This window comes from Chrysoperla carnea, chromosome 3 (assembly GCF_905475395.1).
Source record: "Chrysoperla carnea chromosome 3, inChrCarn1.1, whole genome shotgun sequence".
Taxonomy (NCBI): Eukaryota; Metazoa; Arthropoda; class Insecta; order Neuroptera; family Chrysopidae; genus Chrysoperla; species Chrysoperla carnea.
Window position 1 is genome coordinate 8,139,418 of NC_058339.1, and position 11,396 is coordinate 8,150,813.

The following is an 11,396-nucleotide window of genomic DNA, read 5'->3' on the forward strand; positions in this document are numbered from 1 at the left end:
CTCATTTATTTCGAACTAAAATGTACAGATTTCTATGTGTGTAGATGCATGTAACTAATACAGTGCAGTGGTGGTGGTCGATACGATGTGCGGATCTGCTTCAAGGTCACACGCACGCATACATATCAATTATTAGTTTATTCGCTTCTAGATATTATTGTGAACATATACAATGAATGTATATGCACTTTATAAGGGTTCATTCTTTTGCTGTGGCCGTTGCTGTTGTTCTGATATGATAGTATTATATTTTATGTTTTTGATTGTTTCTTTTGTTCAATATTTTGTTCAACAATGCATTTTGTTGTCACAATTTTTATACGTTTTATTGCCAATTTTTTGACAATTTGACATGGGACGTTTTCATTATTATTTATTACTCCTTTTATCCCAAGGAATAAAACGCGAACGTAACACGGCGTCGTTATTTCGACGTATCTAATACCCGACGGTTTTAAAACTCGAATAACTTTAAAAGAAAATACGCGCGTTATTTGCCGCTAACAGTAGCTGCGATCCTTGACCTCTTTGAGTGTATTAGGTATTTTATTTATTATCGCTGCGGCTACGGTGGTTTGCACATGTCACGGCTATGAAAAGCGAGCGAATAGCCTCATTGCCTTTATCATTTTCTCCCATTTTATTTTGGTCCCAACATACCTAAAGATGTTATTTTCTTGACAATTGTTAGTTTATAATTGTACGAATCAATTCAATTTATTTAAACAAAATAAATTAAGACCATTTAATAAGTATTTATTGAAATCAAAAAGGGTATTTTTTTATTTATTATTTTGAAATTTGAAATTTTTATACAAATTATCATCGCCTCCTTAGCTCAGAGGCAGAGCACTGGTCTTGTAAACCAGGGGTCGTGAGTTCGATTCTCACAGGGGGCAATTTTTATACTCATTAATTATTGATTTTTTTTAAAAATCTGTTTAATTAGAGAAGATAATAGTTTTTTGATATGACTGATCTTGATTAAGCGATTTTTAAAAAGAGTGGATATCATTCTTACGTTTTATTTTTCTAAATTAATCCGGCTTCATTGTGGTATAGTTTTTTAATTGGAAAAGTGTGAATTACTAGCTCTAGAAATCTATATTAAAGAAAACCTAGCGTCAAAAATTTACATTATTAGACCTTATTTTTAACACTTGAGTATATTTGATGTCAGTAGCCAGTAGATTGAGTTTTAAATGAGAAATAAATCATGGAATTTGATAAAGGAAAAAGTTATTGATATTATTTTTGTATCGGTTAATGATCCTTTTTTTATTATCATTTTATATAAAATATAAAAATCAAGGGTAATGTTAAAAGTATAATTATTTTTTAATATCGTTAACAATAATATATTATTTATAATTATATACATTTAATTTTTATATTATTTATTATTTATTAAGAAATTGATAATAAAATTATTTTCATGGTCATATTTATGTATAATATTTTTTCAATAATTAATAATTACTATTTAAAAACTATTGTTTTAATTATTTAAATAATTAACAAAGACTTTGATCATGGAAAATTATAAACTAATCATATAGAAGAAGCCTACCTCAATAGTTTGTACAATCATTTTAAAACCGCATTACTTTTCCCCTGAAATAGTTGTTATATTGAAGACTAGCAGTTGCTCGTCCGCGTCGCTGTTCAATTTTAAATTTTAACGATGTTTTCTCTTGAACTAATAAGTCAATAATAATTATCGAAATCATGAGCGAGAAAAAATTCGTTTGAAATCTGTCACCATTGGGGAGTCTATATATGCATGCTGAATGAAGCTTATGTAGACAGGTGATTAAGATAGACAATTCGTATATGGAAGTGGTACGATGCATTCACAATGGTTTGGTAGTTATCGAAATGATTAAAACACAAATCATACGATTTAAATCTTGAACAATTGTTATAAGTTTATCTTCTTAATATTAATTATTATTATATGAATCATTTCATATATTCAATTAAAGAGTAGAACAGTTCTCAGCCCCAAAAATGGGTCCAGAATCCTGAAGCAACTTACATCAATGGCGTTCTCAGATGTATTTTAAAGTATACCGGTAAAGTATACTATCTTTTTTATTTCTTACTCTTAATTTTACGGCGAGACAAACTATTAAGCAAAAGTTTTTTTAGTAAATAGGTTTTCGAGTTTCGTTTAATATACGTTTCAAAATAAAAGAAAAGTGATTAACCCACAAGATCCCAGCAATAGGGTATTATCGTTAGTCAAAAATAAATCATAAAATTTGAAAAAAGTTAAAATTTATGTAAAAATATATTTAAATATTCTGATTTCGAGCCATAAAAGCACATTTTTCTTTTAAAATATTAAAATTAAAAATCGTAATTTTTAAACTGTATATCACGTGACCTAAAACGCGGACAAGCTCTGCTGTGATGTCATAGCGTTATGAGTCATAGACCATCAGTTAGTTCAGTGTAGACAGCTGGATATAATATATACATAGATAATAAGTAAGTATTTATATTTATTATAATCAAATGGCTATGAATATATCTGTCAAACTTTTTTGTTATATTTCATATAGTGATACCCATATTACGTCATCAAATTGGATGCCAGCGTTTTTAACAGCTTAAAAAAGGTTTAAAATTTAATTTAAGTTTTTGGCAAGAAAGCGTGTGTATTTTTCCGAAATAAATTTTTGATGGCTTTTTATTAGCAAAATAAACATTTTGAAGCACTTTTTCAAAAATAGTGGAATACCCTATTGAGATGAGTTACATCAGGATCCTGACCCATTTATCGGACTAATGATCGGTATATAAACTCGCTACGTATTAATCATATATATACATAGTATGAATATAAAGCTAACTGAGAGCCTGTAGCTGAAGTATTGTATGACTAATTACAACGAACTTAATACGTTTTAATTGAATCAGAATGAATATATTCACTTTATAAATAAACATTTTTACTTTAACTGTAACATCATTACCAGACGAAATGCGTGATTGCATATTTTTATGTCTGTATTGATTCAATATTGTACATTCACTAAAAAATTCCATAATAAAAGTTTGTTATAGGATAGACAAGTTCACTTTATCACACGTTCAATGCTGACGTTTTGATACAGGGGTAAAGTTTTCACCCCGAAACAGGAAATTGTACATTTTATGATATTATTACGTTTTAAGATGCCTCAAATGACAAGACCAAGATAATTATAAGATTGATTTTCGAAAAATTTTCAAAATTCAAGATCTCGCTTGCAGCATGTTGTGACTACTTAATTTAAATGGTTTAACTGAAAAATGAAAACATAATTTTATCCCAAAAAGATCAACCTTCTTATATTGGAAGATTACTTTTTAATCGCGCAATAATATTGGAATATTATTGCACGTTACATACTTATCAACCAAATACATGCTTTGTAGGCAAGTAATATGTTTTTTTTAGTTTTGTAATACCACGCAACTACAAAAATATATAAAATATTGTGTGCAAGTGATGCTTATAAATTTGATAATATGGGTATCTCTCTTCAATCATCTATACTATGAGTATAGTAGTCGTCTCTATTCATCAAATGATGGATCTTCGATAAACTCATAATTAATTTAAAATTTTGATTTTATACTATCGACAACCTTATATTTTTATGGTATTATTATAAACTACAAGATTGTCTAAATATTTTAGATAGTTTTTTTATCGCACTCTCTAGATTTTTTGATAAAGAAATATCCAACCTATATGATTCATCATTTTTTCAGTCAACTTTGAACGATAAAATAATAATAAACAGCCCGATGACCTACGAATTGTTTATGATTTTTTTGTTAATCATAAAAAGTTTTTATAAAGTTTTATTGAAATCCCTTGTATTATTCAATCCTTGTATATCCCATAATTGAAATCTTCTTTTTGTCTTTGGAAAACAATTTAGTTATTTCTCCCGCCTAAATAATGCTAGTAACGCAGATAAATAATGAATATATAACAAACACACAATCTTATAGTGTGTAGAATTTAACAACAATGTCAAACTTTTAAATGAATACAAATCTAAGCAACAACAGTAACGCAGTACTTTTGTATGCGAACTAAGCTACAATAATACTAACTAAACTAGTAAGAGTAACTGTTAACAAGAACATAATGATATAGCATTGAGTAGTCCATTGACCCTTTGCAAAATAAACACAACATTTCTTTTCTAACTTAATATAAAAGAAATACATTTTTATATGATGTGAATCATACCTTGAAATCGGTCATTTTATTGAAAACCAACAGAATGTACTTTATCGACTTTTCCTAAAAAATGCTCCTAGAACGGTCAAGAAAAAAACCAAATTAAAACATTTTCTAAGTAAATTAAGAATCCGTTGGTGATAATGGTGAAAAATTAACAGTATTTCTTTAATTAACGAAAATATCGTATTTTCCAATAAAGTTTTTTTAAATTCGTGGATCACAGAGTGGTTGTAAGAGCCAAAACCACGCAGGCACGTACTAACTCAACCCCATTAGGAACCTATCCAAGATCCATGGATTAGAGCCTATGTGCTATTCCATACTATAATCTATTTCTAGGCCATATTTCTTTCGGATCCGTTCAGTCGTTCTGGTGTGAGTAACAAACATCCATCCATCCAAACTTTCACGATTATAATTTACTTGAAACCCGCCTGCTTAGCTGGGCTTAAGAGTGAAAACCACCCCTTTATAGCCACTAAATATCTTGTTCTCACTTATTTCCCTTCCATAACATTCGAAGGAATTGTTTTACAGAACTAAAATATTTGCACAATTTTCAATTTGTTTAAGTGTAAAATAGTCATAATTTATTGAGTATATCAGAAAAGAAGGCCATGAATTGTTTGACATTTACTATTTTAAGTTTTTACAGAAATCTTTAAATTATGGTACAAAATGATGATCATAGATGGTGCAGTAAAATGTGAATAAATTTAATTTTAAAATTAAAAAAAATATATATATCTTTATAAATTATAGCTCATGTGTTATTCTGATGTATGAGCTATATTATTGTACAATTTTATTCAAATTCATTCACAAGTTTTTGCCTGAAAGCATAACAAACAAACAAATAAACATCCTTACTTTCGCACTTATTATATTTTGGGATAGTTGTACAGTTTCATTTAAATCCATTCGCTAGTTTTTGCATGAAAGCGTAACAAACAAATAAACATCCTTACTATCACATTTATAATATTCACCGTGTTCTGTTATTGACTGCAGAAACCCGGCTTACCAAAATAAGCTCATCAAAAGCAACAAAAAAACTCCTTATTTGGGAGATACGAGTATGCTAAAAATTGAAAAATTTGTTCATTCACCGACTTTTATTCGATAACCAGTAGCCAATGATAATCAGTAGATATTAGTAAATTTCACTTAATAATAGAATGGATTTTTAAAAAAAGTATAAAATTATTTAATTGGATCTGGTCAAAATATCCCATTTTGTATATTTTTATTACATTTTTGTGAGAAAAAATAACAATTCTGTGTTAATATTATATCATTGAACGTAAACAAACAAACCTGTATAGGGATATCAAACAAACCTGTAGGGGTCTATTGATTACAAATCTCTAAATGATTGTAGACATTAAGTAAAATAACGAATTATTTTATACCTTCATATAAAATACAAAGAAGCAAAGCAAAGCACTTTTAAAATATAACTTAACTCCTTCATCGTATTTATTGTGAATAAATAATAATAAATAAACAAAGATGACCAATGTGACTAATAAACGGATAGGCAGACAGACAGACAGACAGACTATTATAAAGTAGTCTACTCTAGATGGAATGGAAATACCTACAACGGACGCAAAGTAAGAACGTATATTGAAGACGAATGAACGAATGATAGACGTGAAAAACGTTTTAATATATTGGTCGAACAAATAAATAAAAACGATCTATTTAGAATATCGTTGAAGAAGACGCGTCCGTCTGTATTATAATAATAATATTCATTTTTGTATCATTACTTATAAAAATATTTATGGAATGGTGAGTTTATTAAATATCGAAAGTGAAGTAGTACAATCGGTTTCCCCACTTTCACCTATATCCCCCTGCACAGGGGTAAGAGCGCAGGGGTACAGATTTGTAATGGACACGTCAAGCATGCTCTTTTATTTGATACCCCACTTGGGTATATTTGAAAATATTCGATTATTCATCCCCACTTTTTCGCTCCACCTTTTCACATTCCCCAGAAGGTTAAAAATACATAAAAACAATCCATGAAGCTGGTTATTTAACTTGTCAATATTTGAGCTTAATCGATGCACATTTTTTTAAGTTTTTGAAGCACATCCTTTTCATTGTATCAAAATTCGTTGCGTAGTATTAAAGATCTAAACATGCATAGGGATTAGGGACAGGCAGACGGAAGCGACTTTGTTTTATACTATGTATTGATTCTTGTTACACAAAAAAATAAGTAGATTGAAAATAATTTTTTCGAATAACTCAATCTGCGAGACGAAGATTGAGCTATGGCAAAAAAATTACAGAGGCAAAAAATCAGAAAAAAATGTACAAAACATTAAGATCCATATAATATGGCCTTATTTAGAACAAAAGGGCCGGGTAGAAGTGAGTCATTTACTTTCTTTTTATTTATAGGCAATTTTATTACAGATATGATATACAAATTATAAAATGAACAAAATAAATCTTAATATTATGGTTCTAGAATGGTTTTTCCTTAGTGGTACTATTTTAGACTTCGAGTTTATTTATCGTCATTAGCTTATGCAAAACAAGCTTGAAAATTAATGATAAATCATGGAATTGGATAAAGGAATATGGAAAATTCTCTAGCTACGTGAATGTTAGGTGAAAAATTAAATTGAAAATATAATAGTTTCTGCAAACTAATTCAAGTTTCAGCATAATTTGAAGAAAATTTCTTACAAACCAATGGCAGAACGATCTTAAAGTAAACCAGAATACATCCAACTTATTGGAATTGAATCAATATTCATTCACCCTTCAGTATAGTAAGAACTTACTGTATTTGTGTTTCATTCAGATTTCTACTTAAAATAATAATTATTTATTTATTTGTTTATTTATATTATTTATAAAATAAAATAATACAAAGTTGTTAAGTGTTTTGTTTATTTATAAATGGAATATTATAGTGGGTTCATGTATGTATATGAGTATGTATGCATGTATGTATGTATGTTTATTTGTAAATGAGAATTATTATATTTAAAAGTAACTGGATTTGTGTAGTATATGCTATAATTAACATAGTTCAATTCAAATTTTAAACTATGAAAATCTATTAGAAACATTTTTATTTTAATTAAAGAGAATTGAAAAAAATATACTCAAACCAGGACTCGAACCCGGACTTCTTGGATTCATGTCAAGCGAATGCAATTTTTATTTTATTTCGGTACACTCTAGAAATTACAAAAAATTTGTTGTAATATCTAGAAAAAAAATATGCATCGAATAAAAAAGTTCTAACTGAAGTATTTCTGCACATTTTCGTTATTTTTTTCGACTTTTTAGCTTCAAAATTGACCGAGATAAGTCAATTTTAAAGTGTAATGTTTTTGCTCATTCAATCAAATGAAAAAGTATCCTTCTTGTAAACCGTTAGAGATAGAACAAAAATTTTAATGTAAAAGTTATTCTTTAAAAAGCATTAAAAACTTTTATTTGGATGATTCTTTCGTAAACATCACTGTTTACCCGTGAGGGCGTAACTTAATATATGCCTTATATATGCTATGCATTCAAGTAATGAGTTATTTTTGGCTTTACAATACCACGCAACTACAAAAATATTTAATATATTTTGTGCAAGTGATGGTTATAAATTTGATAATATAGATATCGCTCTTCAATCATCAATACTCTAACTATAGTCGTATCTGTTGATAGATGGATCTTCGATGAACTCGTAATTAAAGTAAAATTTTGTTTTAAATAATCGACAACCTTATATTTTTATGGTATTATTATAAACTACAAGATTGTCTTAAAATTTTAGATAGTTTTTTATTACACTCTAGGTTTTTTTGATATAGAAAAATCGCAATTGAAAAGGATAATCTATATGATTCATCATTTGCTCAGCCAACTTTGAACGATAAAATAATAATAAACAGCCCGATGACCTAGGCATTTTTTGTGATTTTTGGAAACTTTGTTAATCAAAAAATGTATTTATAAGGTTTTATTGAAATCCCTAGTATTATTTAATCCTTGCATATCTCTTTAAGTGGCTAAGTTGAAAAATCTGGCCTCGGTCGCCTACCCTTACAGCACCAAGTCATTATACATTTAATGATACGTAACTGTTTGAAAGGGAGTCGAACTTACTCCCACTGAATCGTTTTTCAAAATGCACAACACAAACAAAATTATTTATTGAAATTATTCAACAGAAAATAAATAAAAACTAGATCGTATCACTTTACATAATTTCCATAACAGTTTTATAAATAAAATAATAATTTTCCAAAAATTAATATTCAATATATTATGTTATTAATATTATTTGCGCATTCACCCATATTAATGTAAATTACACTTTGTGATTAATTTCCTCAATTATTATTTTATTATTAAAACTGTTACACGCATATAATAATATATTTAAATTTGTTTATTTATAAATAATGTTAATGAAAATATGTTATATTAAAAATTCTTTGACATAAAAATTTAAAAATTGATTTTGTTGTTCTAAACATAAAATAATTATTTAGCTCCAAAGAGTACATAATAGGGTATTCCACTACATTTTTTAAAAAGTACTTCAAAATGTTGATTTTGCTAAAAATAAGCCACCAAAAATTTATTTCGGAAAAATACACACGCTTTCTTGCCAAAAACTTAAATTAAATTTTAAACTGTCAAAAACGCGGGCATCCAATTTGATGACGTAATATGGGTATCACTATACGAAATAACACAAATAAGTTTGACAGATATGTTCATAGACATCTGATTATAATAAATATAAAAACGTATTATCTATGTATATATTATACCCAGCTGTCTACACTGAACTAATTGGTGATCTATGAATCATACCGCTATGACATCACAGCAGGGCTTACTCGCGTTTTAGGTCCCGTGATATACAGTTTAAAAATTACGATTTTTAATTTTAATATTTTAAAAGAAAAATGTGTTTTTATGACTCGAAATCAGAATATTTAGGTATATTTTAACATAAATTTTAACTTTTTTCAAATTTCATGATTTGTTTTTGATTAACGTTAATACCCTATTAATTAGCTCCAAAGAGTACATAATTAGTTCGAGTTGTATGATAAAGGGTTCGAAGTTAGATTTAAACGTATACTATTTTGTTTCAAAGCTTCGCTTTCCAAGAATAGTGTTTAATGTAAGTCACTTGGACTTCAAGAGTTTTTAGACACACCTTCCTCCTCTGTAAGATCTTCATTGATCCCTCCTTCCCCATCGCGATAGGTGTATCATTTAAACCATAAATCATGATTTGTTTCAACCCTAAAAATTCAATTGTTTAACATGTTTATTGTCAAGAAATAAACATAATTACAATTAATAAAATAAAAATTAAAAAAATATATACTATGAAAGTATTGCCCCCTGTGAGAATCGAACTCACGACCCCTGGTTTACAAGACCAGTGCTCTGCCTCTGAGCTAAGGAGGCTTGTTGTGTTCGTCAGTGATTTTAAACATGACTTTATAATATAGTAAACACTTAAAAATTATTTATCTTTAGTATAACTTTTTTATTACTTTTATTTTTAAAATTATTTAAATTTTAATATCTCTCACCTTCAAAAATATTATTCACCTTTTCACAGGCGGTAATCGACGGTAATTTTTATGAAAAGTTTGGCTTCTTGTTATAATAATTACTGAAATTTTAAAACAACGCTAATGACTAGTGCAGTGTGAATAAATAATTAACAATTTTACATTTATTTTTAACGACTGTATGCAAATGCAAGTTTTAAAAACATTTTCTTCTTAAATGCTCGACAAACAAATGACGCATTTAAGAAAATTGTAATTTTTCACCAAATTTTAAACAGCTATAATTCGAAAATAGCAAAAAGCGATCAGATTGGTAAAAGTTATTATCATCGCTTGTGGCATTGTGTTGAGGTATGCAAGAAAAAGAAATCATATTTTAATTTTCTTCGAATTTAAAAAGTGTAAACACGGTTTAAAAGATTGCAAAAAATCTTATTAATGCATTCAAAAGCTTTTTCAGTTCTATTTATAATGCGCTTTTGTGGATGAAGCTTTAGAAAGTTTTTGAGGTATTATAATGTCAAAGCTTTTGAGCTAACCTATGCTTTCAACTTTTTGGGTCAGTTAAAATTGAAAATGGTAGTAAAGTAAAATGGGTAGTAATGGGTACTTAAGGGGTATCCCAAAAAAGCAAAAATCGATTTTATGTATCGATTGGATGCATAGTTTCTGAGAAAATCGGTCTTTGAGTCCAATTTTGGATTAAATCTCAAAAGCCAAGCTTCCAATCATTAAATAAACCCGATTTTTGGATTTTTTGAGTTATAATTATCTTATAAAATAAGTTTTATCGATATTGAAGGCAACAAAAATTTTTCGATTTTTTGAAATTTTCTTAAGGGGTACCCCTTAGAAAAAAAACCCTTAGAAAAAAATCGAAAAAATCGGGAAAAAGTTTTTGTTTCCGATTTCGATAAAACTCTGTATATAAGGTAATTTTTACCCAAAAAATTTAAAAATCGGATTTACGTATCGATTGGATGCATAGTTTCTGAGAAAATCGCTCTTTGTAGCCAATTTTGGATTATATCTCAAAAGCTACGCTTCCAATCATTGAACATTATTTTTTGATTTTTTGGGTCAAAATTATTAGATATAATTAAAAGCTTGAGGTGATAGTGAATAGGATATAAGTAGGCTTGCTTGAACTTAAAAGAAGTTAATATATTTATTATAATATCACCTTTACCCTTCTAGACAAACAAACTAAATAAGTGTTAAATAGCCAAAACTAATGATTCAATCAGCTGTTATAAATAATATAAAAATAAAATGAACTTTTGCTATATTAAAATGAATGAATTTATCGACCTTAAAAATATAATAGTTATCATTTCAGTGTCATTAACATCTAAAAAAATAAATGAGTTTATAAAGTTGTAGATATAATATAATATGTAGCGTATACAGTCTATTATTAGTCGCATAAAGGAATACATAAAATAGTCATTCTGAGGAAGTCTTCAATAACAGCTCCGATTTTGTTGATTTTTTTTAAGGAAACATGCAGGGATTGGATAAGACAAGGGATTTCAATAAAACTTTATAAATACATTTTTTTATTAACAAAAATC

At 27.8% G+C, this 11,396-nt stretch overlaps 2 non-coding genes across 2 annotated transcripts; one reads left to right on the plus strand and one right to left on the minus strand.

Annotated features, from left to right (window-relative positions):
* Positions 1-827: 827 nt before the first annotated feature.
* Positions 828-899, plus strand: Trnat-ugu. Its single transcript has one exon. It is a non-coding gene; the product is annotated as a tRNA-Thr (tRNA).
* An 8,741-nt stretch (positions 900-9,640) lies between these two features.
* Positions 9,641-9,712, minus strand: Trnat-ugu. The gene has a single exon. It is a non-coding gene; the product is annotated as a tRNA-Thr (tRNA).
* Between the last annotated feature and the right edge of the window lie 1,684 nt (positions 9,713-11,396).